Consider the following 27,769-nt stretch of genomic DNA (forward strand, 5'->3'; position numbering starts at 1 on the left):
GGGCGCTGGGGGGGCGGGGGGGGCCGGGGGCGCGGCTTTGTGGCGGCAGCGGACCGTGGAGGCCGGGTGCAGCCCCGTCGGCTGCGCGCTCTCTGCAGAAAAGGATTTTCTATGCTCCCCGCCCATCACTTGGATCTCGTCTGGGGAGGGGCGGATTTTTTTTTCTGGAAGTACCCTTCTTCTTCACGGTGGAGGATTTAAGGCTGGGCTCCAATCGAGGCGGAGGCTGCAGGGCCCGCGGGGCGCCCCCCACGCCCGGCGCACGCCTGCCTGGAGCCTGGGAAGGCGCAGCCCCGGCGGGGGGGGCCGTGCACCCCCGGAGGCAGCAGCGGCGGTGAGTGCTCCCCTTCTTCCCGCCTGGCACCTTCCCGCAGCCAGGGCAGGGATCGCGGCAGGTGGGCGCCCAGGCCCCCAGGGCCGAAGGGGTGTGGGGCGGCTGCCTGCGGGGTGGATGGGAACGGGAGCTGGGAGGTGGCGGCGGGGGAGCGCGCGGCTCTCTCGGGACCCGGCGCGAGACGCTTGTCTGGGCTGCGATCGCCGCCGCTGCCGCCACCCAGGCTCCCCCTCGAACCCCTCCCCCGCTCCCCAGAGGGGCGTGTGAGGCCGGGAGGTAGGAAGGGGGCGAGGCCGCCCCCAGCCTGCCTAGTGCCTGGGCTTGGAAATTGACTAGGCGTTGGAGCGTCCGCGTCCCCGCCCCCACCCCCGAAAGCCCGCTCGGGAAACTGACTCGCTGCGTGACCCCGATCTCAATGCCGCGCGCGGAGCAGGCCGGCCGCGCCCGCCGCTCCACGTGCGCCCGGGCCCCGCTGGCATGGGCGGCGGCGCCTGCGGGGGCCGGGCCCCGGGGATTCCGGACCGGCCGGGAACCACCGTCCCCAGAGAGTTACCGCCGCCCCCTAAATAAAGTTGTCTGCGCCCTCCTCCCGAGAAGCAGGCAGCCCTCGCGCATTGGCTTTAGCTTCTGCAGGACGGGGGCAAAAAAAAACTAGGTACCGGGGTGCGGAGCTGGGTGTCTGTGCCCGAGACGACACCAAGTTAGGAAAAAGAAGTTAGAAAAAAAGAAAGAAAAGGAAAAAGAAAGGAAAAAGGCATTTTGATTTGGGGGTGGGGGGAGTGGCGTTTCTGGTTTCTCTTTGCTTCCAATCCCCACCAAGCGGAGCGTTGGAATGCGCCGCTCATGTCCTCTGAGGACACATCCATATTTATAATTTATTTTTAGGAGAAGTTGTGAAAAAGGGAGGGGGGTTAAAATGAAGAGAAAAGGTGCGTGGGGGAGTGGCCTTTCCAGAACCTAGAGGCTAATTGAGCTATTAAAATGGAAATCACTTCCCCCAATTTGGGCGCGCAGCAAATTTGACTTTAATGAGAGACGATTAAGGACACAAATAACGAAACTTTTTTTAGCTGGGGATGGCGTGGGGGGGGGGGTGGGTGGACTGTACGAGACACCTCGGACACCCGATTTATCCGCTGCTAAGGGACGTTAGGGGCACCCCCTCGTGTTCTCCGAGAAGCTTTCAGGCCTGTTTACTGGGCGAGATTGGTGATTGCTCCCTGAGGGAAGAGACACCCCGGGATCAAGCGATTCTCTTGCCCTCAGCCGTGGGGTGGGCAAATGCCCCCTCCTCCCATAGCGACCCCCTGGCATTTTGGTGAGATGAACCGCCGCCCCGAGGGAACACCCAGTACCGATTCCTTCAGCGATCCGGGATTCTCCAAACTCCTGCCTCAAAGGCGGCCTGCCCCGGTGCTGTCAGCCGTGAATGGGGACTCACTTCTTAGGAAAAGAGGTTTTGGAGGCTGTGGTCTCAGAATCGGGGTTTTGAGGGCGAGATGAGTTTATGTTTTATCCAACTGGCCCTCAAAGTCCCGCTTTTGGGGTCATTCTGGACAGCGAGGGACTCAGGCCCGGGCAGTCCCGGGAGGGTGAGGGCAGAGAGCTACCACCCCCAGGGAACGCATCTAAAACCCGGCTGCGTGGGGGAGCTGGGGAAAGGGGGGAGGTCTGCTACTTGCATAGAACTAAAAGGCCCCTTCGAGGGCGGTATTCTTATATGTGTGTGTTCTCAGTTTGCCGAACCTACTGTGTTTTCCAAGGGCGTCTCTCCTTGGGAGGCCGAAAAACGATGCAAAGAGGAGAAAGTACATCCCCCCTGACCACCCCCACAATGGTTTAAAGGACAGGATTGGATTGGAAAGGAATTAGTAGGATGTCGGTTGTGGCAAAGTGTTTGAAACCCCCAAATAAGGCACTCCTGAAATGATGAATTGTGATGACATTAGATTTGTCTTTACGTTTGTTAAATTAGGAGCAACCAGCTGTTTGCTTCCACCTGGAATTGCAACATTTCTTTGCAACTCTTTGCTACTTTGCTGTTGAAGGCGTTCTTTTTGTTTTTGTTTTTTGTTTTTTGAGACGGAATCTTTGCTCTGTTGACCAGGCTGGAGTGCAGTGGCGCGATCTTGGCTCACTGCAACCTCTGCATCCCGGGTTCAGGCGATTCTCCTGTTGCAGCCTCCGGAGTAGCTGAGATTACAGGCCCGTGTCACCAAGCCCAGCTAATTTTTTGTATTTTTAGTAGAGACGGGGTTTCACGGTGTTAGCCAGGACGGTCTCGATCTCCTGACCTCGTGATCCGCCCACCTCGGCCTCCCAAAGTGCTGGGATTACAGGTGTGAGCCACTGCGCCCAGCCAGGCGTTTTATAAAAGCCTGGTTAATACGTTCAGGGGAAGTCTCTAAAGCAAGGGTAGTGGGTATTAATCCCCCTCGCAGAACATTAACCTTCAGTTGTGTGTACACACGTACACACACGCACACTCCCTATATAGTTGTAACCTATATAGACTTCCACACACCCTAAGTTATTTGCAAGTCTAGATTTAAATTAAGTCTGCACAGCAGGGAATAGAAGTGAGCTGTACCTGGAAAAAACTTTTGAACACAGCGTTCTTGATACAAGATTTAGGATTTGAAAGACATGGCACATGTACACGCAGATGACATTTGTGCTGCCTTGGCAAAAACAGTTCTTTACTTACAGAGTTCTTTCTCTTTAGTATGGGACACGATGAAACAGCACAATTTTCAGGAGTCCACAATTCCAGCGAGGCGCACGGATGGGAAATTGTCACGTTGTGAATTGTGTTTGTGCTTTGCTAAATCGCCACCCGGAGCTGACTGTCAAATCCTATTTGCTTTGCTAAATAAGGATATCTCATCAAATTAGCCTTTAATGATACTTCCACAAATAGGGTGTTTTACGTGAATTAACGAGGCCGGAACACTGACTGTTTCTCCACGATACTGAGCTATAATGGAGACGACGAAGCCGAATGTTAAAATTACTGAATTGTTAAGTGTGCAAAATCAGACAGAATTTAGTGCTAAATGTGAAACAATTTCTGCTTTAATGGTGAGCGTTCGCAACAGCACAAGCATTACTTATATTCAGCCGTCTGAAACTGTGCATGTAATTATGAATACATTTAGCAAACTTTTTCCCCCTGAGTCTGGAAACAGTCTAGTATGGTGAAGAGATTATAAATCAGCATTTTGCAGTGAGAAGTCATCATTAATTCAGCAAAGAATCACAGCTTCTTTTCAGATCCTTCCCACCACCCTCCTACACAACCCCCTAAACCAATAAGGAAAAAAAAAAAAATTCAACATGGAACTGCTGGATACACTGAATATATTTTGGCTTTTCTCTTTTTGCCTCTGTGTGAGAAACTTCATTAAGCAGTTGCTGTTCCCTCCCCACCCCCGCCAACCCTCAAAGAAGTGTGGATTTAAGAAAAACAAAACAAAACAAGCAACTTTGAAATTTGTTCTTAGCAATACTCAAGCCATAGCTGATCTCAGAGAGGCAAAAAATATGCTTCAATAGAAAAGAATACGGTATGGCCAGGGGTAAAATATTTAGAGGTGGTTCTGCAATGAATATGATACTTCCTTAAAAATAAAACGTGCGTTGGTGACTCAAACTAATGAAAGTTGGAAAAGTCCCTCCAAGGAAACACTCTGTTTCCCTTCCCAGCAACCCCCCAACTTAACGTTATGAACAGAAAGATGAAATTTCTTACCAGATCAACTACAGCCTCCTAAAAGTCGATCAGCTCACCCTCCTTTAATTTAGATTGTGGAGTAAATACAGCTATTTTAGCCATGAGGATAAAAATGAGTGCAGTGAAAAGTTAAGGCAAACTTGGTACTTAAAATCACTCGCCAGAATAAAGTGCGTGTGCAAAGAAAACACTGCTGATCAATTACTTTAAGCAGGCATTTTCTTTCTCGCCTGAGCACCCCAAACACAGGAAAATGTAGAGTTCCTTTTGCTTCTTGTATCTGGAGCAAGGTGAAAATAAACCCTAAACAAAAACACTGACACTCACAAACATGATATAAACTACATAGACTTTTCAGGCCTAGTAGCCAAGCCGGACTTTTCAGGGAAACAGATGGACGTTGAAAGAATTTAGGAGTGAACTTGGGGTTCCCTCCATCACCCTGTGCCCAGGTGACCCCTTCTGCCCTTCTCATGACCTTTTTTCAAAGCAGCCAGTGTTCAGATGCTGCCTTTCCAGCGTCCCCAGTTGTAGGGGACATATGCACATATGTACCAAGCTTTAAAATAAGGTTTCTGATTTTACATCATCTTCCTTATATGAAACATCTGAGTTTACGGAATCACAAAGCAAACTTCTTTCTCCATGTCCCTGAAATGCTGCACCACTGCAGCCAAGGGGACTTCGCCCGGGCGGGGAGAGAAGTTAGTGGCTGGTTGCGCCTGAGGTTAGCTGTGCGGTGTGGTATGAAAGTTTTCTCAGAGATGTGCAAAAATCTAGGCTGTCTTGCTGGAATCATGTGTGAGATCAGTGCTGGGCCTGTTGGCATTGGCCTCTGTGCCCAAGACAGCCCAGACCTCTGCCAGCAAGGCCCAGATGTGGCCTTAGAGCCGCTACTGGTGCCGAGATGAGTCCAGACAGGTGCCTGGGGGCTCTTTCCTCCCGGACGAAGCCCGCAGCAGTTCAGCCAGAAGATGGGGTGTTTGGCTCGCAAAGGAAGCCTCCCCAGAGACTCTGCAGGGTTTAATAGCCTGGTGACCCTGTGGGCTCTGGTGAGGGCAGAACCCCACTTTGCTAAGCACAACCTTCCAAATGCTCAAAGGGGCTGTGAGGCTATCCCACAGGCTCAGAGCACATCTGTCCTGTGTGAGTGCAAACGTCGCTCTAGAAGATTCAGAGGCAACGCTGAACTTTTGCAGCCCAGCCCCAAGCCCTCCCTCTGGAGCACTGGGGCTGCGATCCTTCGATTTGGGGTGGGCCTAGGAGGCGTAGCTCCCAGCCAGGAACACAACGTGTAACACATCTGAGTTACTGTGCCTGTGTTTGCTGGTCTCTTCTCCAGCTCTGCGAGGCCTCCTACCTGGGAGCTGAGCCTTTTGCTTTGATCCGGCTGGGAGGAAAACCTAGGCCAGGAGGGGCAGGGCTGCAGGCTAGAAGTGGAAAGAAGTGGGCCAGGTAGAAAAAGGGGCCACCAGCTAAGCCACCTTGGGGGTCGGCCCAGAGTGAGAACGGGGCTGGCATTCTGGGCTCAAACACACAAGAAAACAGTCTGCGGCCGCTCTGCTCTGACACCAGCATGTGCCTGCTCCAGGAAGTCGCACCCAGCCCTGAGTCAGCCAAACCCGTGGGACTCCCATTTGGCCCCGGTAACTGGACTCCAGGCCACCAAAGGCCTCGTGGGTTCTCGATCGTATCTTAGAATGGCGTTAAAAGGTCCAGACCTGGCACTTGTCGGCCATGCCGTATTTAGCCCTAGGTTCACCCGGAGAATATTTTAGGTGCTGCTTGAAAGAAGAGACCTGGGTCCTAGTTGCCGGCTGTCACATGGCAAGGGTAGAATCGCTCCCTCACAGGCCTGGCTGAGATGGCCGGGTGCTCACTGGTACCGATGCCCAGAGTCCCTGCCAGAGCTTCAGGGCCACACGACGGGTGCCAAGGAGCCAGCTAGCGACTGGGGAGTGGTTCTGTGTGGGGATGCCTTTTCACCCCGTTCTCTGAAGGCAGTGAAGCCACTTCCATTCACAGAACTCACAGAGGCTGTTTTCAGGCCCTCTCCTCTCTGAGATGGCCCAGTGTGATATCCCAGCCTGCGGAGTGAGCTTCTCCTCCGGTGTCAGCCACGTGGAGGGATTAACCCTTTCCCGGCTCCGAGAGTGCTGGCTGGCACAGGGGGCACCCACCTGCAGGGCCTCAAAGGTCATATGCCCTGGGGAAGACACCCTGGACTCCTTGGTCCTCAGATCTTAGTGGCTGAACAAACAGATGGCACCCAGGACCTTAGTGGTAAAACCCTTCCCCCTTTTCTTTTTGAGACCGTGTCTCACTCTGTTGCCCAGGCTGGAGTGCAGTGGTGAGCACGGCTCACTGCGGCCTGAACTTCTGGGCTCAAGCCTGAGCCTCCTGAGTAGCTGGGACTACAGGCGCACACCACCATGCCTGGCTATTTTTTGCAGAGACTGGGGAGGTCTCACTGTGTTGCCCAGGCTGTTGTCGAACTCCTGACCTCAAGCAATCCTCCCAGTTTGGCCTCCCAAAGTGCAGGGATTACAGGCGTGAGCACCCACGCCTGGCCAGTTTGCCCCTTTTGCCCCACCAGTGATAACCACTCAGCTTCCCCACCCGAGCCTTACCCCTTCCGTCCGTGTTGTGGAAACCAGATATTTTCATCAGCGTTTCCAAGGTGACCAAGTTTCTCCCATTCCAGAGGAGGAGGTGTTGAAGGATTTGTTGTTCACTTAGATCATTAATGAGGGTCTGAAACATTCATTCGAAATTTGGGGGAAACGTCGCGTCTCCTATGATGCGCCTGGCTTTAGGAAATAATCCTTGTATCCATTTTGGGAACCTGCTCTGGGATTCCAGATCTGTGGTTTTCTGGGCACGTCTGTATGGGAGCTGCTGCACTGAGACCTATTTAGCCAGTTATTGAGAAGATGAGGTCCCTTTCGTGAGTCTGCACGGAGCCGCCGTACACCATGAAAGCGCTCACTTGTTTAAAGTTTACTCTAACTTTGTACATTTTTTTCCTTTTTAGTTTTGGCTCTTGGTGCTCTGAGCGCTACCACTTCCTGCCAGCTGGTTCGTTACCGCAGGGAAAATGAGGGACTTTTGGGGGCAGATGTGTTTCCATTCCACTATCATAATGCCCCTAAAAATCCTTATTGCTCTTGCAGTATTCCTCGGGGGTCCCTGGGCCAGAAAGACATCAGCTCGGAGTTCCTCCAGCAACTCAAAGAAGAGAGAGAGCTGGTCCCCAAACTCTCCCGCTATAGCGCCTTCTGGGTCCCCGGTGGATGCCTCTTGTGCTGAGAACTGGTTATCGCTCTGAAAAACTGAAAGACGCCATGCGCAGACACTGGTTGCTAAACGTGCTTTTGCCCTCCAGGGGCAGACACTGAGATCCGGCCTGGGAAAGCCGTCCAGCTGTCAGCGTCAGCGTTTGCTCTGGGGGGTTGGTTGTCGGGGGAGGTAGGGAAAGTGAAAAGAAACAAGTGTTACCTGTTTGACGAGGCCTGGTCCTTGCAGCCAGGGCCTCCGGGATCATCGCCTTGGCAGGGGGCCCTGAGCAGTCCTGGCTCTCCTGCTAGCTCCCCGAGACAGAACACTTTTCCCCGCTCGCTGCCTCAGTTTCCCCATACACCAAGGGAGGGGCAGCACCCCCTGCTGTGGCTTCGAAGGGTTCTTGGATGTATCCAATGTTATATATAATAAGCTCTAACGATGTATAAGCTCTAAAGGTGCTTTGAAAATCGGGGAGTCCACGCATTAAACACGGAAGGCGATAATATGAATACACGCAGAGGAATTCATGGGTGGGGAGACAGCAGCCCGCCACTGAGCCTGGGGTTCTGGAATCAGCCAGGCCTGCATTCCAGCCCGAGCTCTGTGACTCTCTTGCTGTGTCGCCCTGGACAAGCAGCTCCTCAGGCATGAAACCTGTGACTCGAAATAGATGTCTCCCAAGTCTGATTTGCACATCTGATTTTGCGGGGCGCCGGCTAAAGGTGAAAATTATCCTCGTAGGTATTTTCTTTGCACCGCTGATTTCTATTTCAGGCAATTGGTTGGTTTTCCATTTAGGGTTGGGAGACGGGGCCCTTTTTTTCCCATCAGTTGATGTCAGTTAAAAAAAAAAAAAAAGAGTGGGTTTTTTGGAAGAAAAATATTAAGCAACTACAGGTGCCCTGAGGATGGGGCAGAAATCAAGAGAGTCGTTTGTCAAGTTTCAGAGGTCCACTTTTAAATAATTCTGGTTTATCTTAGGGATTTTCCGCACCCCTGTGGTCGGTGTGGGGAGGGGTGGGGGTAGAGGGGGGAGTTGCCAATTCAGATCTATAGCGGGCTCCAGCATGACAAAACTGGGTGTCACACATCTTCCTTTTGGGGGGCGGGAAACCACCCTTCCCTGCTCACCGACGCCACTGGGACCTCTTACCCCCCACCCCTGCATTGATCCATAGCTCGGATTTCTCTCTCATTTTAGGGTCATGATGACTCAGCACCCTCCTTTCTGGCCAGGGCACCTCCCTTGGCCTCTAGGGGCACTTGCCTGACAGGCCTCACTGTGCCGGACCCGGGCGCCAGCTGCCCACCAGCCCCCTGGGACTGTGGTTTTGCAGGGAAACAGTGGGTGATCAGTCCCAGCCGGGCAGGGGCCAACTCCGGTTTCACTTTCTGCTGCGTCATGGGGTGAGGGGTGGCAGCGGGCCCCCGCTGGCCAGCTACGGCTGGCACCAAGAGGCCTGCAGACAGCTGCCGGCCCTGCTGCCACCCCTCACCCTCCGCCCACCCCCTGCAGCCTGCCAGGATGGGGGCTGGGCTCTTAAGCACCTATTAAATCTCTCCACCTGTGCAGGGTCGGGGGTGCCCAAGTGAGAAAAGCCTGGAGCCGATGAGAAGGTTTCCTGAGTTGTTGGAGATTCCCCCAAAACAGCCTTTTTTTTTTTTTTTTTTTTTTTAAATTGAGACAGGGTCTCTCTTTGTCACCCAGCCTGGATTGCAGTGGTGCAGTCATAGCTCACTGCAGCCTTGAACTCCTGAGCTCAAGCGATTGTCCTGCCTCAGCCTCCCAAGGTGCCTGGGCTACAGGTGCACGCCACTGAGTCCTGCCCAAAACAAGCTTGTAAATCACGCAGGCTGGACATTCAAGAGAACTGTGGCTGTTGCTTCTGGGTGGGATTGCTGTGGCTGGACACTGCTTCTGCCCTTCCTTCCCTGGACAGATGTCTGCTGAGGCCCTACGGTGTGCTGAGCTGGGTGCCAGGTGCTGGAGGTACAGCAAGGAGCCAGACAGCCCCTGCCCGCATGGGGCTCACAGCTGAGTTGGGAGACAGACAGAAGAATCAAAGAAATAATGCCACATTACGATGAAAATTTCAAGCTGAATACTTGGTGTTAGGATCTCAGGAAGGGATTGTGCATGTGTGTCTGTCATGAGTCAACTCCCAGAACACATAGCATAGGAGGCAAGCGAAGCCTGCGCCTTCACCCTCTAAAAGTTTGCTGAAAATAACTGACAGGCCCGGCATGGTGGCTCACGCCAGTAATCCTAGCACTTTGGGAGGCCGAGGTGGGAGGATCACTGGAGGCCAGGAGTTCAAAATCTTCCTGGGCAACATAGTAAGATCTTGTCCCTATTTTGTATTTATTTTTAAAATTTTTACCAAAGAAATGACAACAAGTGGGCCGGGCGCGGTGGCTCAAGCCTGTAATCCCAGCACTTTGGGAGGCCGAGACGGGTGGATCACGAGGTCAGGAGATCGAGACCATCCTGTCGAACACGGTGAAACCCCGTCTCTACTAAAAAGTACAAAAAAAAAACTAGCCAGGCGAGGTGGCGGGCGCCTGTAGTCCCAGCTACTCGGGAGGCTGAGGCAGGAGAATGGCGTAAACCCGGGAGGCAGAGCTTGCAGTGAACCGAGATCTGGCCACTGCACTCCAGCCTGGGCGACAGAGCAAGACTCCGTCTCAAAAAAAAAAAAAAAAAAAGAAATGACAACAAGTGGATTAATAGGAGAAAAAGGCATATGAATTTATTCACCATGCATAAACGCCAGGGGAGTGGCGGGAAAATGATTACCCAGTAATCCAGTGAAGTCCAGATGCTCATAAACCCTTCATTGGCCTGGCGCAGTGGCTCACACCTGTAAGTAATCCTGGCAGTCTCGGAGGCCGAGGCAGGTGGATTGCTTGAGCTCAGGAGTTCGAGACCAGCCTGGGCTACATAGTGAAACCCTGTCTCTATCAGAAATAGAAAAAAAATTAACCAAGCTTGGTGGTGCACATCTGTGGTCCCAGCTACTCGGGAGGCTGAGGTGGGAGGATCACTTGAGCCCTGGAAGCAGAGGCTGTAGTGAGCCGAGATCACGCCGCTGCACTCCAGCCTGGGTGACTGAGACCTTGTCTCAAAAATATATACAAATATAAATAAATACCTCCGTCAGAGCAGGGAGATGGGGGACATGTGGCCACTCTCAGGGGTAGTAAATGATTTTTCGGAGGAGTGAATGGGTCTGATGCTGGGACAACAGTCAGTGAATAATTCCCTTAGAGAGTTGGATGGGACCGGAGAACAGATGATAGTTTGGGATGAAGTCTGTCTGGGCTCCAGGTGTGGTGTTTCATTTCATGCTCTTTCTCTGTGATGAGTTTTCGTCTCTGGTTAATGAAATTTCAGGGAAGGAGTCGAAGGCAGTTGTGTTCCTCTTTGGCGGGTGTGGTTTCCAGGTAGATAAAGGAACCCCAGGCAGCGGCCTCCTCCTATGCTTTGGGACGGACAGAGGATGGAGAAACAGGATTGGGGCGGGGGTGGTGGTGTTGGACAGACCTTGAGGCTGCTTTAGTCCAGCACATCAAAGAGCCACATTTTGGGGTATCGTTTTCTGAGCCCCAACAACAGGTAGGCTTAAGAACAGAGACCTGGGAGCCAGCTGTCCTGTGTTTGAACGTGGACTCTTCTGCTGAGTGGTCAGGTGACCTCTGCCAAGATACTTGCCCTCTTTGTGCCTCAGTTCCCCCATCTACAGTCACTAGAATATTAGGGCATAGCATAGGGATGTGGTGAGGATGAAATACACGAACGTCTGTAGAGAACTAAGCACGGCGCCTGACATTGATGATGTGCTATATAAGTCTTAGCTATTATATAAGAATAATAAATGTGAACTATTATTGTAAGATGAAATGCACCAGCCACAGCAGGCCAGGAACATCAGTAATGTGGCCGAGACTGTCCTCTGTGCGAAACGCTTTACAGGCCTCATCTCACCCAACGGCCACAACCAACCTGCAGGTGAGCCTAATTGACATCTGAGGCTGGGGAAACTGAGGCTCAGGCCGGTGAAGAGAGGTATTTGAGGCTAACCAGCGGGCAAGCAGTGTGACCTCAGATGCAGGGCTGGTTTCCACGGGCTGGGACCCACACTTAGTTGACTGCTCTGAGGCCAAGGCATTGGGATTACTTGAGACCAGGAGTTAGAGACCAGCCTGGGCACCATAGCCAGACCCTCATTTCTTTTAAAAAAAAAAATTACCCAGGCATGGTGGCATGCCCCTATAGTCCCAGCTACTCAGGAGGCTGAGGCAGGAGGCTGGCTTGAGCCCCGGAGGTCGAGGCTGCAGTGAGCTGTGATAGTGCCACCTTAATAACTTTGCTCCAGCCTTAAAAACTTTGGAACAAGTGGCCTCAGATTTTCATTTTGCAGATTATGTAGCCAGTCCTGCCCTGATCTAAAGTACTCCAGAGCTGGCACTCGTAACTCCTACCAGCCATATTTCACACAGCCAGGCCCACAGTCATCTTCCAAGTCATCAGCATGGTGTTTTGTAGTAGGACTGAGATCCTGGGAGAATAGGAAGACTCCTTACAGGGCTGAATTGCCCCCACTAAAAGGCAGGCAGGGGCAGTTGCTAAGGGCAGAGGGCATGACTCCTTCATTGCTGTATCCTCAGGGCCTCGTCTGTGTTAGATTAGATATTCAGTTAATAGTTTTAACACAAAGCCAATGAATCACAGAGACTGCTGTATCTCCCCGGACCCAGCCTACTTAAATGACACCTTCCAGGGAAGTACTGACTAGTGGTGCAGTGTCAGATGTCAGTCATCTCAGTCACCACCCCCCATCCCCCAGTAGGCTTCTGGACAGCCCCTGAGGGTCCCCTAAGACCCTCCCCCTGCCCCAAACCTGTGTGCCCGCACCTTGGAGTAGATTCCTGCTTAACGGGCTCTGGTGGGGGATTCAAAGGTAACACAAGTATTTAAAAGCATATGGAGGCTGGGCTCAGTGGCTCACACCTGTAATCCTAGCATTTTGGGAGGCCGAGACGGGCGGATTACCTGAGGTCAGGAGTTTGAGATCAGCCTGGCCAACATGGCAAAACCCCGTCTCTAGTAAAAATACAAAAATTAGCCGGGCATGGTGGCAGGCGCCTGTAATCCCAGCTACTGAGGAGGCTGAGGCAGGAGAATCGCTTGAACCTGGAGGCGGAGGTTGCAGTGAGCTGAGATCGCACCACTGCACTCCAGCCTGGGTGACAGTGAGACTCCATCTCAGAATAAATAAATAAAAATAAAGGCATATGGGCTTGGCTTCCCGCGTGCCTATAGTGGGGAAGAGGCAGAATATAACCCAAATAATACTTGGATGTTAGTTCTGGGCAGGTTCAAGACCCAGCCGGTAGTCAGGGGTTTGGTCTCCTGAATTGGTTAATGAGAGGGTCTGAAGGAAAGATCCCTTTTCCTCTGAAGTTGGAAGTTTATTGATACTCAAAACTCCAAAATCTAAATGGTACTAAGAAGCAAAGAATGGTTTCAAAAGCCTAGAAGACATTTACAACAAAAAATTTTTTTTTTTTTTTTTTTTTTTTGAGACAGCGTCTCACTCTGTTGCCCAGGCTAGAGTGCAGTGGTGCCATCTCGGCTCACTGCAACATCCACCTCCAGGGTTCCAGTGATTCTCCCACCTCGGCCTCAGTAGCTGGGATTACAGGCACACACCACCGTGCCCAGCTAATTTGTGTATTTTTAGTAGAGATGTGATTTCACCATGTTGGCCAGGCTGGTCTCAAACTCCTGACCTCAAGTGATGTGTTCACCTCAGCCTCCCAAAGTGCTGGGATTACAGGCGTGAGCCACCACACCTGGCCAATATGTATTTATACTGTTTTCTGCCAGCTGTTTGCACAGGCACGATCTGTTGTTTCAAATAACCCTGTGAAGCAGAAGCTGTCCTCATTTCCTAAATAACATCATAACCATCGATACGTATTGAATGCTTTGTATGTACTAGGCACTGCACCTGTATGAAGTCGTTTCAGTTGCAAAAGCAACATATAAAAAAGGATTGTTGGTGTCTCCAGCTTACTGATGAGGAAAGAGAGATGCACTGACTTGTCCAAGGCCACACACCCAGCATGTGAGGAACTGGGGCTCAGGCTTGGATCTTCCATTCCAAGGGTCAGCAGCCCATTTCTGTAAAAGGCCAGATTGTGAAGATTTTAGCCTTTGCAGGCAATACAGCCTCTGTTGCAGATTTAACTCTGCCTTTTTTTTTTTTTTTTTTTTTTTGGAAGTTGGGGATGGAATCTTGCTCTGTTGCCCAGGCTGGCGTGTGGTGGCGCAATCTCGGCTCACTGCAACCTCTGAGTCCCTGGTTCAAGTGATCCTCCTGCCCCAGCCTCCCGAGTAGCTGGGATTGCAGGTGCCCACCACCACACCCAGCTAATTTTGTTTTTGTCTCAGTGTTTTTATTTATTTATTTTTTATCATACTTTAAGTTCTAGGGGACCACACCCAGCTAATTTTGTTTTTGTCTCAGTGTTTTTATTTATTTATTTTTTATCATACTTTAAGTTCTAGGGGACAACACCCAGCTAATTTTTGTATTTTTAGTAGAGATAGAGGTTTCAGCATATTGGCCAGGCTGGTCTCAATCTCCTGACCTCGTGATCCACCCCCCTCGGCCTCCCAAAGTGCTGGGATTACAGGCGTGAGCCACCATGCCTGGCCAACTGGCATTTTAACTCAAAAGTAGCCACAGATAGTACACAAACGAATGGATGCGGCTGTGTGTTGCAATAAAACTTTATTTACAAAAACAAGGAGTGGGCCAAACTTGGCCCACAGGCCGTATTTCCTGACTCCTGTTTCAGAGCAAAAGCTTATCCTTCAGTTAGAACATCATGAACTTGGCCTTGGCCATGTTCTTTTCTCCCCACCTGTGAGGTGACAGAGTTAGGTTTCAGAACAGATGACCACTGCCTCTGGAGAGGTTAGGTTGGCTCCTCCTCCTTTGAGGGAATTCTGCAGCTCTTGGAAATTAGATTAGGTGACAACCACAATAGAATACCCTGGGGATTTCAACATTGTAATTTTAGCAGCTGTCAACTGAGTAACTTTTAAAGAGGAAAGAAAGTGTTGTAGTTTAGAAACGTACCTCAGTGGTTCACGTTGCCTCTGGAAGCCACTTCTTTAAAGTTAGAATGTGTATGTGTGTGTGTGTGTGTGTGTATATATATATTTTTTTTTTTTTTCTTTTTTTTTTCTTTTTTTTTTTTTTTTTTGAGACGGAGTCTCGCTCTGTCGCCCAGGCTGGAGTGCAGTGGCCGGATCTCAGCTCACTGCAAGCTCCGCCTCCCCGGGTTCACGCCATTCTCCGGCCTCAGCCTCCCGAGTAGCTGGGACTACAGGCGCTGCCACCTCGCCCGGCTATTTTTTGTGTTTCTTAGTAGAGACAGGGTTTCACCGTGTTAGCCAGGATGGTCTCGATCTCCTGACCTCGTGATCCACCCATCTCGGCCTCCCAAAGTGCTGGGATTACAGGCTTGAGCCACCGCGCCCGGCCTTTTTTTTTTTCTTTTTAGAATCAGGGTCTTGCTCTGTTGCCCAGGCTGGAGTGCACTGGTGTCATTAGAGCTCACTGCAGCATTAAACTCCTGAGCTCAGGTGATCCTCCTGCCTCAGCCTGCTGAGTAGCTGGGACTATAGATTAACATCACTATCGCCCTTTTTTTTGAGACGAAGTCTCGCTCTGTCACCCAGGTTGGAGTGCAGTGGCGCGATCTCGGCTCACTGCAAGCTCTGCCTCCTGGGTTTACGCCATTCTCCTGCCTCAGCCTCCCAAGTAGCTGGGACTACAGGCACCCGCCACCACACCTGGCTCATTTTTTTTTTTTTTGTATTTTTAGTAGAGATGGGGTTTCACTGTGTTAGCCAAGATGGCCTTGATCTGACCTCGTGATCCGCCCACCTCGGTCTCCCAAAGTGCTGGAATTACAGGAGTGAGCCACCGTGCCCAGCCACTCGACTAATTTTTTTATTCTTTTATAGAGTTAGGGTCTCACTACATTGGCCAGGCTGGTCTTGAAGTCCTCCTACATCAGTCTCACAAAGTGCTGGAATTGCAGGCATAAGCCATCATGCCCAGCTGAAAATAGCTTAAGACAGAATGGCAGGGGTGTGTGTGTGTGTGTGTGCGCGCGCGCGTGTGTGCGTGTGTGCGTGTGTGTGCGCGCGTGTGTGCGTGTGTGTAGGGAGAAGGTAGAGGAGAGAGAGAAGGGATTTCCCAAGAGGGCAGGGAGCTGAAGCCAAAGGATTCCTAGCAGGAGGGCCAGAGAGGAAGGTCTGACTTCTTTTTTTAAACAGCTTTATTGAGAAATTATTCACTTAAAGTACACTTCACCCATTTAACGTGTACGATTCAATGTCTTTGAGTGTATACACAGAGTTGTGCAACCATCATCACAATCAATGTTAGAACACCATCAACTCAAAAAGAAACCCTGGGCCGGGCGCGGTGGCTCACGCCTGTAATCCCAGCACTTCAGGAGGCCACGGCGGGCGGATCACCTGAAGTCAGGAGTTTGATACCAGCCTGGCCAACACGGCGAAACCCCATATCTACCAAAAGTACAAAAATTAGCCAGACGTGGCGGCGTGCACCTGTAATCCCAGCTACTCAGAAGGCTGAGGCAAGAGAATCCCTTGAACTCAGGAGGTGGAGGTTGCAGTGAGCTGAGATCCTGCCATTGCACTCTAGCCTGGGCAACAGAGTGAGACTCCATCTCAAAAAAGAAAAAAAAAAAGAAAGAAAAAATAAACCCAGAACCCTCCTGCACCCTAATCCTCCAACACCCCCAACCCTGAGCAATCACGAATCTACTTTCTGCCCCTGTGGATTTGTTTATTCTGCACATTTCCTATAAGTGCAATCACACTCTTAATGTAGTCCTTTGTGACTGGATCCTTTTACTTAGCATGACATTCTCAAGGTTCAGCCACACTGTAGCATGGATCAGAACTTCATTCTTTCTTACAGTTGAATCATATTCTATTTTATGGACGGACCAACATTTTGCTTATCCACTGTCAGTGATGGACATACGGGTTGTTTACACTTTTTGGCTGCTATGAATAATGCAGCAATGAACATTCGTGTGTTGGACTTTGTGTAAACAGATGCTTTCATTTCTCTTAGGCATACAGGTCAGAGTAGAATTGCTGGGCCATAAGGCAACATTATGTTTAATATTTTGAGGAACTGCCAGGGGCAAGTCTTAATATATTGCCTTTTTAATTTTTGTTTTTATTTTCTTGAAATGGGGTCTGGCTCTGTCACTCAGGCTGGAGTGCAGTGGCGCGATCACAGCTCACCACAGCCTTGAACTCCTGAGCTCAGGCCATCTGTCTGCCTCAGCCTCCCGAGTAGCTGGGACCAACAGGCACATGCCACTATGCCTGGCTAATTTTTTATTTTTTGTAGCGATGAGGTCTTGCCATGTTGCCAGCTGGTCTTGAATTCCTAGGCTCAAATGATCCTTCCACTTTAGCCTCCCAAAGTGTTGGGATGAGAGGCATGAGCCACTGTGCTTGGCTTTTATTGCCTTTTTTTTTTTTTTGAGATGGACTCTCACACTGTCGCCCAGGCTGGAGTGCAGTGGCACCATCTCAGCTCACTGCAAGCTCCACCTCCTGGGTTCACACCATTCTCCTGCCTCAGCCTCCCGAGTAGCTGGGACTGCAGGCGCCTGCCACCACGCCCGGCTAATATTTTGTATTTTAAGTAGAGACAGGGTTTCACCGTGTTAGCCAGAATGGTCTCAATCTCCTGACCTTGTGATCCGCCTGCCTCGGCCTTCCAAAGTGCTGGGATTACAGGCATGAGCCACCATGCCGGGCTTTACTGCCTTTTTAAACTTTGTATTATAGAGTTTAAATTGTGAGTGATGGCTCACACCTATAATCCCAACACTTTGGGAGGCCAAGGCCAGAGGATCACTTGAGCCCAAGAGGTTGGGACTACGGTGAGCTATGATCATACCACTGTACTCCAGCCTGGGCAACAGAGCCAAACCCTGTCTCTAAATAGATAAATAAATAAATAAAATTTATTTACACCACTTTGTACTACAGAAATTTCCCACCATACCTGAAAGTAGTACGTGGTATGTAACAGGCACCCAGTACCCTTCATTCAGGTTCGACACTTCTCAGCTTTAGCCTGTGTTGTTCCCAACTGTGTTGTTCCCAACTGAGTATTTTAGAGGCAGCTCAAACATTGCACTTGATGTTGTTTCTGTGTCTTAGAGGTCAACATTTTGTTTTGTCCCAAAGCTTCCAAGTCTCCTACACCCACATCCTTGTGTGCGATGGGATTTAGGGAGAATAGAGGAACTGGGGCAGAATCAATGTGGGGTAGGAAAGGAACAGCCCCCGAGTGGGGCAGGACTGGCTACCTAATTTTCAGGACCCAGGGCTAAATGAAAACGGGAAGCCCTTTGTTCAAAAATTATAATAAAGTTGAAGACAGCAACAGCGCGAGCTTGTATCACTGCACACGTTCCATGCCTGACAGCTAGCCTTCTCCTGAGGCCAGCAAAAAGGTGCCCAAGCAGAAGTGATTAAGGGGACACAGGAATTTATAGAGCCTTAGGCGTCTGGGTAAGACAGAAGCACCTCTCACCTCCAATCCCTGGAAAGAGTCCAAGGATAGTTGGGTCTTCTCTGGCATGTGGGACAAGATTCAAGGCCATTTTGTTTGAATTTCCAAAAATAAGATGACCCCAGCTGACATGTGGGTCATGCACACTTAAGAAAAATAACCATTTGTCTTAAGCCTTCTTCCCTAAGAGCCCACAGTTGTTTTATTTGGCCACACCATTTTGTCCTGGATTCTGAGTGTACTGTGATATCCCAGCAGATGACTGGGCTGCAGTCTTAAAAACAAGTCCCCTGGTTAGCAAACGACACAGAGCAGGACCAGGGATGCCCAACAGGGCAGGTGGCCACGGGAGACACTGCCAACCAGTCATGGCGCCCAGTCCCTCTGAGCTCAGACAGAACTCCATTAGCTTTGCCAAAGGATCATCTTTACTCAAAACACCCAGAGATTCGGAACCTCCAGTGTGTGTTGGGCTGACATCCAGAGACTTATACTAACAGGACGCAAGGTGCACTTACACTAACAGAGCCTTGTCATGAAGGGGTATAGGGTGACTGGGAAAGGTGCGGAGACGGTGGCAGAAAGGGACTCATTGAGAACAGATGAGAACCGTGCCGCTCCTCCCGTTCCCTGGAGGATGTTCATTCATTTCACTACCTGTATACCTACTGTACATAGGCGCTGGGGACTGAGCATGAGCTGTATCGTCATCAACAAGACAGATGAGGGTCCGACGCTTATGAGCAGAGGCAATCATAAACCAATGACTAAAAGTCCATTTTAAATCTGATCAAAATCACGTAATGACAATGACAAAAAAGAACTACAGCAACAGGTCTGAGTAAATCCCAGCTGGCAGCTCTGGGGTTTGTAGACAACCAGACTGGGATCTTCAAACAGAGTCTGGCTCAAGATTGAGACGATTCCCAGCAGAATGAATGGAGCAGTAACATAGTCAGAAGGCCCTGAGGGAGGCAGGCGGCTCTTCTTGTTCCTGCCAGCACACTCTCCCCAACTTCTGATAACAGACCCCCCAGTACCATGGGAAGATGGCCAAAAATGGCCACCCACAGTACTTGTTTCTCGGCTACAGTAATTGGTCCATGCGTAGACATGTGACCCACCACGACCAATCATAGCAGCCCACTTCTGAGCCGGGATGCAGTGATTGGTCCAGGTGTAGTCATGTGACTCAAGCAGAGCAAATTCAGGATTGTCTGCAGAGCTTGTGGGGAGGGTGTTCCTTTCCCTCCTCCTCTCTGGCATCCAGGCCTTAAAGAGGTGGACTTGGCACTACCAGTGGCCTCAGACATTAAGGCCAATAAGCAGAGAGGAGGAGAAATAAAAGATGAGGTGACGGGGATGAGGCAGGAAAAGAACCCAGAGCTTTCTGTTCCTGGATCGTAGAGAGCAATAGAGCCTCTTCCCTTTCCTCATCGTAGCTACCCAGTGAATAAATGCCTCGTTCTACCTCATTCAGATCAACTTCAGTGTCTGCCGTTTGCAACCCACAGTGTCCCAATTCAGGACTTGGGAACTGTTTTCCTTTTCATGGATTGTGTAGAACTGAAAGGGATAGGTCATTCTCAGAACTGATATTCCTGTCCCGATGTGCCGACTGTACTTAAAAATAAAAGAATCCCAGACCCATCTCCATGTTCACCACCGCCCCTCCTGTTAATTTCCAGCTGAACTGCAGCTCAACACACGTGCTGCGATTTCAAGTCCTGCCCTAATCAATTTACTCCCACCTCCCCAACCTTAACCCCAACGCACACGCACCTTCCCACGCTGACCTGCGCGTGCAGCCTGCCCTGTCCTCTGCTGTGACGCCTACCACATTATATTTGTAATGATCTGTTTATGACTGTCCCCCTACTAGGGAAGGCATCGAACCTGAGAACGAGGCCTCATTCATCTCCGTACCCCAGGCCCTGGTACGCAGCAGGCAGATAGCAAGTATGGGAGGGAGGTGGGGGAGGAAGAAGGAGGGAAAAAGGGAGTTCCTTCCTATTTTTATGTGTCACTCCTAGGCTCAAGTTCCGTATTCGTTCCCTCTGCCTGTTTTCCTTTTTCCTTTTTTTTTTTTTTTTTTTTTTTAGTGGAGTTTTGCTGTCGTTGCCCAGGCTGGAGTGCAATGGCGTGATCTCAGCTCACTGCAGCCTCCCTCTCCTGGGTTCACGCAATTCTCCTGCCTTAGCTTCCCAAGTAGCTGAGATTACAGGCGTGCGTCACTATGCCCAGCTAATTTTGTGTGTCTGTGTGTGTGTGTATATATTATATATATATAATGTATATTTTATACATGTTTTATGTTTATATATAATATATATTTTATATGTTTTATATATATAATATATTGTGTTGCTCTCTACAATTCAGGGACTGGAAGCTCTGGGTTTTTTTCCTGCCTTGTCCCCCTCACCTCATCTTTCATTTCTCCTCCTCTCTGCTTATTGGCCTTACTGTCTGAGACCACTGGTAGTGACAAGTCCACCTCTTTAAAGCCTGGATGCCAGAGAGGAGGAGGGAAAATAAAATATATATATGTTTTATATATAATATATGTTTTATATATTTTATATATATATATATATATTTTTTTTTTTTTTTTAACTAGAGATGGGTTTCACCATGGTGATCAGGCTGGTCTCAGACTCTTGACCTCAAGTGATCCACCCACCTTGGCCTCCCAAAGTGCTGGGATTACAGGCCTGAGCCACTGTGCCCAGTCCCTAGTTTCCTTTTTCTACTTGTCTTCCCTCAGGTAGACACACCCCTCATGCCCTCACCACCTTCAAGCCTCTACTCCAATCCCCCTTCCTTCACCCCCTGGTCCCTCTTTTCTGCTTCCTCGCTCTCTGTAGCACCTTCTACCACCATCCACCCTCCTTCGTGTTTTATTTATTTTGTTGATTTCTCCCTAATTGAAATGTCAGCTCCAGGCGGGCACGCTTCTTTGTTGTGTTCTATCCTGGCTGTATCCTCAGCACCTAGAACTGTGCCTGTCACCTAATAGATGCTCAGTAAGTGTCTGTAATGAATGGATTATTTGTGTTTGCCAACACAAACAGGTCTATCAAACTTGTTTTCTCATGTACCTGTGCATTTCATGCTTCTAACAGGTATGAGGGACGTCTGGTTATATCTTTTTTTCCTGGGACTGCTATAACAAATTATCACAGACCACAGGGCTTAACACAGCAGATTCATTTCAAAGTTATGGTGGCCAGAAGTTGGAAATCTAGCAGGGCTGCACTCCTTCCAGGCACACAACGCAAAGATGTGTGTCTTGTCTTTTCCACCTTCTAGTGGCTCTGGCGTTCCTTGGCTTGTGGCCGCATCACTCCAGTCTCTGCTTCCGTCTTCTTATCTTCCTCTTCTCTCTGTCCTGGTCTCTGCTTCTCTCTTAGAAGGATACATGGATTGCGTTTAGTTCCCATCTGGATAATCCAGAACAAATGCCTCCTCTCAAGATCCTTAATCAGTCTTTTTCCAGGGATTCAATTTGAAAGTAGACATACTCTCTCTCTGGGGACTGCTATTTAGCCTACTGCAGGTTATCTGCATAAATAAATCAGAAAAGCAGAGATTCTCACCTCCCCCCAACTCCATTGTCCTGGCAGGCATGCAATAAAGAGAGTATTATTGCGGTATTGTTATTACAGAGCACAGAGTGTGGAAATGATTTTTAAAACACCATTGTATGTTCTTTAATTGTGCCAAATTTTAAAAATGACACTATGCCTATAGTGAGAAAAAATACAAAAGAGAATAAGGTGGAAATAAAGGGACGATTTGCCTTTTTAATTAATTTATTGTGTTTAGAGACAGGGTCTCACTCTGTCACCCAGGCTGGAGTGCAGTGGTGTGATCATGGCTCACTGCAGCCATGAACTCCTGGACTCAAGCGATCCTCCTGCCTCAACCTCCAGAGTAGCGGCTCATACCACCATTTTTATTTAATTATTATTATTCTTATTATTTGTACAGACAGGGTCTCACTATGTTGTCCAGGCTAGTCTTGACCTCCTGGCCTCAAGCAATCCTCCCACCTCATCCTCCCAAAGTGCTGGGACTATAGGCTTGAGCCACCACGCCTGCCCTGCAATTTTTCTTTAACTCCAACTTCACTTTATAAGACAACCACTGTGGGCAGTTTGCACAATCTTTATAAATTTTGAAAGCATGCACTTTTTTTGGTTCATAGTGGTAAGAAAGTTGGGGGTATATAATATATCTCGACAGCTCTTAGACCCACCTCATTCTTTCTAATGACTCCTAGCATTGCATCATACTTAACCTGTCTTCTACTGGCCAACATTTCAGTTAACTCGAGGATTTTGCCTTTATAACATCTATCGTCTTTGGCATGTGACCAAGAATACTTGTAGGATAAATTCCTAGAAGTGGAATTTCTTGGTCAGAGGAGATGTGCTTTTTCTTTTTTTTTTTTTTTTTTTTGTGAGACAGTCTCACACTGTTGCCCAGGCTGGAGTGCAGTAGCACGATCATGACTCACTGCAACCTCCACCTCCTGGGCTCAAGTGGTCCTCCTGCCTTAGCCTCCTAAATAGCTGGGACTACAGGCATGCACTACCACACCCAGCTAATTTTTTTGTATTTTTTAGTAGAGACAGGGTCTCACCATGTTGCTCAGGGTGGTCTTGAACTCCTGAGCTCAAGCCATCCTTCAGCCTCCCAGAGTGCTAGGATTACAGATGTGAGCCCCTGCTCCCAGCCAAGAGGTGTGCATTGTAAATTTCTAGAGCTATTGTCCAGGGCCTTCAAAAGGTTACCATTCACGTGCACATCAAGGGTACACCTGTAGAGGCTGGGCTTGGTGGCTCACGCCTGTAATCCCAGCACTTTGAGAGGCTGAGGCAGGAGGATGGCTTGAGCTCAGGAGTTCAAGACCAGCCTGAACAACATGGCAAAACCCTGTCTCTACAAAAAATACAAATATTAGCCAGGCATAGTGGTGCATGCCTGTAGTCCCAGCTACTTGGGGGGCTGATGCAGGAGGATCGCTTGAGCCCGGGAGGTCAAGGCTGCAGTGAGCTGTGATTGTAGCACTATACCCCAGCCTGGGTGACAAAGTAAGACCCTGTCTCTCCCCCACCATAAAAAACAAACCTACATTGGTGAGGGTGCTGTTTCTGACACCCTTTTCTACCCCAGCAAGAATGCAGCGTGTCAGGAGAAGCAAATCCCACATGAGGTAAGTGGATTTTCTATGTGGGCCTGGGTCGAGGCAGACATGGCCTCTGAGGTTGTCCCTGTAGCTGTCTGAGGACATAAGCTATTTAGAGCTCTTGTTAGTGTAGGTTTTATTAACAAAGGCAGAGTTTGGGGAGGTGAGCCAGAACCGTGTGGCAGCGAGAAGCGTTGTGCAAGTCAGTATTTATTTCTTTAGTGCAGTTAGAACTTAAATATGGTCAAAACATATTCTTCTTTTAATTTACACAAACAAATATGTTCCCAGGCTGACACCTCCCGTGCCAAGTTTCTAGGGGAAGCAAAATTCTGCTGTGAGATTATAAACCACTCGAGAGAAGATGAGAATGGAAAACCCGCCGAGAGTTAGCTCTCTCTACACGCCCAGAACTGGGCTGCTAAGAGGTGTCTTTTTTTTTTCATTGCAGATAAACCTGCCAGTAATTTCAGCAAATGAAACGTGGAACGCGTCAAGGCCAGAGGATGGAAAAGGCTCCGGTTTTGATAAAAGGAGGCCTGCTTGGCTTGGAATCCTCTCTCCTGCTGGTTGGAAGATGCAAAGATGTTTCCAGAGAGGGGCTGAAGAATTGAGGGGAAAGAAATGAGCCCAGTATGAGTCCCCTTTCAGGGCTGAGCGCATATAAAACCAAACAACTTGGAACAGCTCCAAGAGAGGGGATTAAAGCAACATGTTATTCTGAGTGATTGCTTAATTTATTGAGCTGCGGCTGGATCTGTAATGAAATACAGCCCTTGTAACTGATAACCTCCTGCTGCAATTGAACTTCTACAATTAAGGAATATTTTCCGAGTTTCTCTGGAACGGCTCTGAATTTCTAGCCTCTGTGACAGGGTGCTTCTGAACATTTGTTTTCCAGGCAATTTTTTTTTTCTTGAGTATCAGACTGATGTTAATAAATAAGCAGCATTTTATTGAGTGCTTTGTGGGAACCAGGAACTTTATATATATTATATCTAATCCTGACACTAATCCTGACAATATCCCGTGAAATAACCCCTATTATTCCCTATTTTATGGATGTGAAGCCACGAGACGTTTGGTCATTTTCTAGAGTGGTGCTGTCCAAGACAGTAGCTGTTATGGCTCCTTGTGGCTATTGATGTGTAAATTAGTTAAAATTAAATAAATTTTAAAGTTGACTCCCTAGGTTGCACTAACAATGAGTTCAAGTGCCCAGCAGCCTTGTGTAGCTGATGGCTACCACGTTGGACAGTGCAGATATAGACCATTTGAAGGTTGCGCGAGTGCTATTGATCAGCACTGACTCAGATTTCCCTTTTTTTTTTTTTTTTTTTTTGAGATGGAGGCTTGTTCTATCATCCAGGTTGGAGTGCAATGGTGCAGTCTCGGCTCACTGGAACCACCACCTCCTGGGTTCAAGCGATTCTCCTGCCCCAGTCTGCTGGGTAGCTGGGACTACAGGTGCATGCCGCCATGCCCAGCTAATTTTTGTATTTTTAATAGAGATGGGGTTTCACTGGCCAGGCTGATCTTGAACTCCTGACCTCAGGGGATCCACCTGCCTCAACCTCCCAAAGTGTTGGGATTACAGGCGTGAGCCACCACGCCCGGCTGGGTTCAGATTTCATAGCTAGAACCTGGCAGTGCCAGAATTCAAGCCCAAGCTAATGGGCTTTGAAGGCAGAGTTCATCTGCCAGCCGTGTTGCTTCTTTTTCTTCTTTTTTTTTTTTTTTTTTGAGACGGAGTCTCGCTCTGCCGCCCAGGCTGGAGTGCAGTGGCCAGATCTCGGCTCACTGCAAGCTCCACATCCCGGGTTCACGCCATTCTCCTGCCTCAGCCTCCCGAGTATCTGGGACTACAGGCGCCCGCCACCTCGCCCGGCTAGTTTTTTGTATTTTTTAGTAGAGACGGGGTTTCACCGTGTCAGCCAGGATGGTCTCGATCTCCTGACCTCATGATCCGCCCGTCTCGGCCTCCCAAAGTGCTGGGATTACAGGCTTGAGCCACCGCGCCCGGCCTCACTTCTTTTTCTTCCCTCTGCTGAGAAGCAAGGAACAGAGCAGTGATTGTAACCCCTGGCTACACATTAGAATTACCTGCAATTCTTTTTTTTTTAGATAGAGCCTCGCTCTGTCACCCAGGCTGGAGTGCAGTGGTGCAATCTCAGCTCGCTGCAACCTCTGCCTCCCAGATTCAAGCAATTCTCCTGTCTCAGCCTCCCAAGTACCTGGGATTATAGGCGCCTGCCACGATGCCCAGCTAATTTTTGTATCTTTAGTAGAGATGGGGTTTTGCCAGGCTGGTCTCGAACTCCTGACGTCAGGTGATCCACCTGCCTTGACCTCCCTAAGTATTGGGATTATGGGCGTGAGCCACCATGCTAGGCCTACCTGTAATTTTTTTTTTTTTTTTTTTTGAGGCGGAGTCTCTCTGTCTCCCAGGCTGGAGTGCAGTGGCGTGATCTTGGCTCACTGCAAGCTATGCCTCCCAGGTTCACGCCATTCTCCTGCCTCAGCCTCCCGAGTAGCTGGGACTACAGGCACCCGCCACCACGCCAGGCTAATTTTTTGTATTTTTAGTAGAGACAGGGTTTCACCATGTTAGCCAGAATGGTCTTGATCTCTTGACCTCGTGATCTGCCTGCCTCGGCCTCCCAAAGTCCTGGGATTACAGGTGTGAGCCACCGCGCCCGGCCCCTGCAATTCTTTTTAAAAAATGATGGTAGGGTCCCAGGCCCAGAGAATCTGACTGACTTCACTGTGATTAAGCTGGGTGGGGACAGGCATCAGAGGTGTTTATACTTCCCCATGTGATGCCAGTGTGCAGCCAGTATGTAAAGGAGTTAGGTGTGAGGACCCACATAGCGGACGCTGAAAGCAGCTGGTTCATCTGCCATGAGAACGCAGTTTCTTGTGACCAAGAAGTAGGCTTCTCCCAGGGCCACTTCTAAACCACCTCATCAGAGAGCTCAGGTTCATATCCGAGGGAAGAAACTTAAGTGCTTTCTCACACGCTTCCAGCTTGATGAGAATCACAGTGGGGAGCTTTGCTTTTACAAACAGGCTTTGTCACATGGTCATGGAAGAAAGGAGATGCCCACGTAAGATCACAGAGACAAGGTGAAAAACCTGTAGCCCCAAATTGGAATTGGAAGCATCAGTATGAATTCGTACTATATTTTTGTCTTACAAAGTAAAGCAGGTGTTTGCTAGCTCTGTCCACCACAAAGTTTAGAAATAATGAGCCATCCAGTGGCAGTGGACACCCCAGCACCCAGGTTATGGTTTCTAAACACCACTTCTGACTAGAAACGAGGGCATGGAGAAATGACCAATTCCAGGTCTGAGTTAAGAAAAAATTCAAGATGAGCCTGGAATATCTGGTCATTCCTTGCTTTGTTGATAGCAAGGAAGGTGTCAATGACTTCCAGGGTCATATTGAAAAGGATGCAGGAGACAACGTGGAGTGGCTCCCAATGGGACAGTTTGAGCATCATTAAGAATAATGACTGTAGGCCAGGTGAGGTGGCTCACACCTGTAATCCCAGCACTTTGGGAGGCCAAGGTGGGTGGATCACTTGAAGTCTGGCCAACATGGTGAAATCCCATCTCTACCAAAAACATAAAAAAGTAGCTGGGTGTGATGGCACACACATGTAATTACAGCTACTTGGGAGGCTAAGGCAGCAGAATCACTTGAACTCAAGAGGTGAAAGTTGCAGTGAGCCAAGATTGTGCCGCTACACTCCAGCCTAGGTGAGTGACAGAGCAAGACTCCTATCTCAAAAAAAAAAAAAAAAAAAAGAATACTGATTGTAATGGATTGAAACATATCGTATATGTCCAAATCTATGAGTTGACAATACTTAAAAAAAAAAGAAAAATAAATTAATTTATCACCTTGGGAAGATATTGGAAAACCAACTCATTTTGAAAACTGTCAAAGGGAAACAAGCATTTATCCTTTTTGGTACAAACCATACTCTGTGGTAGCCAAATAGTTGATACATTGATACCTTTTATAGATACACGTCCACTACCAAAGACAGAATCATAGAATCAGTATGCTACCATGTTGTAATCTCTAATGAAATAATGGGCCAGGTGTAGTGGCTCATCCCTGCAATCCCTATACTTTTGGAGGCTGAGGTGGGAAGACTGCTGGAGGCCAGAAATTCAAGACCAGCCTGGGCAACATAGACCTATCTATGCAACAAGACCCTGTCTCTACAAAAAAAAAAAAAAATTAGCCAGGTGAGGGCATGTGCCTGTAGTCCCAGCTATTCAGAAGGCTCAGGTGGGAGGATCCCTTGAGCCTGGGAGGTCAAGGCTGCAGTCAGCTATGATTGCACCACTGCACTCTTAACTTATGTGACAGAGCAAGACCCCTCAAAAAAAAAAAAAAAAAGAGGAAGGAATTGTGGATCTAGACAACGACCATCAACAAATCAACAATAGCTGCTAACATCACAAAGAGGAACAACCAGATAGTATGTGCCTTTGAATGGAAGTACAAAACCACCAATAGGAAGTACTCATACCAAAAAAAAAAAAAAAAAAAGAAA

At 49.1% G+C, this 27,769-nt stretch overlaps 3 long non-coding RNA genes and 2 other non-coding genes across 6 annotated transcripts; 4 read left to right on the forward strand and 1 right to left on the reverse strand.

Annotated features, from left to right (window-relative positions):
• LOC717393 (uncharacterized) lies at window positions 1-27,769 on the forward strand. Of its 2 annotated transcripts, XR_013412342.1 has the most exons (3): window positions 1-334; window positions 23,650-24,634; window positions 27,479-27,769. It is a non-coding gene; the product is annotated as an uncharacterized LOC717393 (long non-coding RNA). The 2 variants fall into 2 exon arrangements; XR_001441666.3 differs by lacking the exon at window positions 27,479-27,769 and having other exon boundaries at window positions 23,650-27,092.
• On the forward strand, window positions 1,803-1,885 carry MIR193B (microRNA mir-193b). Its single transcript, NR_032437.1, has one exon. It is a non-coding gene; the product is annotated as a microRNA mir-193b (primary transcript).
• LOC144338349 (uncharacterized) lies at window positions 4,212-11,975 on the reverse strand. The gene is made up of 2 exons (XR_013412349.1): window positions 11,561-11,975; window positions 4,212-6,503 (listed from the first exon to the last, which is right to left on the reverse strand). It is a non-coding gene; the product is annotated as an uncharacterized LOC144338349 (long non-coding RNA).
• Window positions 6,661-16,163, forward strand: LOC144338350 (uncharacterized). The gene is made up of 2 exons (XR_013412350.1): window positions 6,661-7,952; window positions 15,686-16,163. It is a non-coding gene; the product is annotated as an uncharacterized LOC144338350 (long non-coding RNA).
• On the forward strand, window positions 7,153-7,239 carry MIR365-1 (microRNA mir-365-1). The gene has a single exon (NR_032489.1). It is a non-coding gene; the product is annotated as a microRNA mir-365-1 (primary transcript).

Source organism: Macaca mulatta, chromosome 20 (assembly GCF_049350105.2).
Source record: "Macaca mulatta isolate MMU2019108-1 chromosome 20, T2T-MMU8v2.0, whole genome shotgun sequence".
Classification (NCBI taxonomy): Eukaryota; Metazoa; Chordata; class Mammalia; order Primates; family Cercopithecidae; genus Macaca; species Macaca mulatta.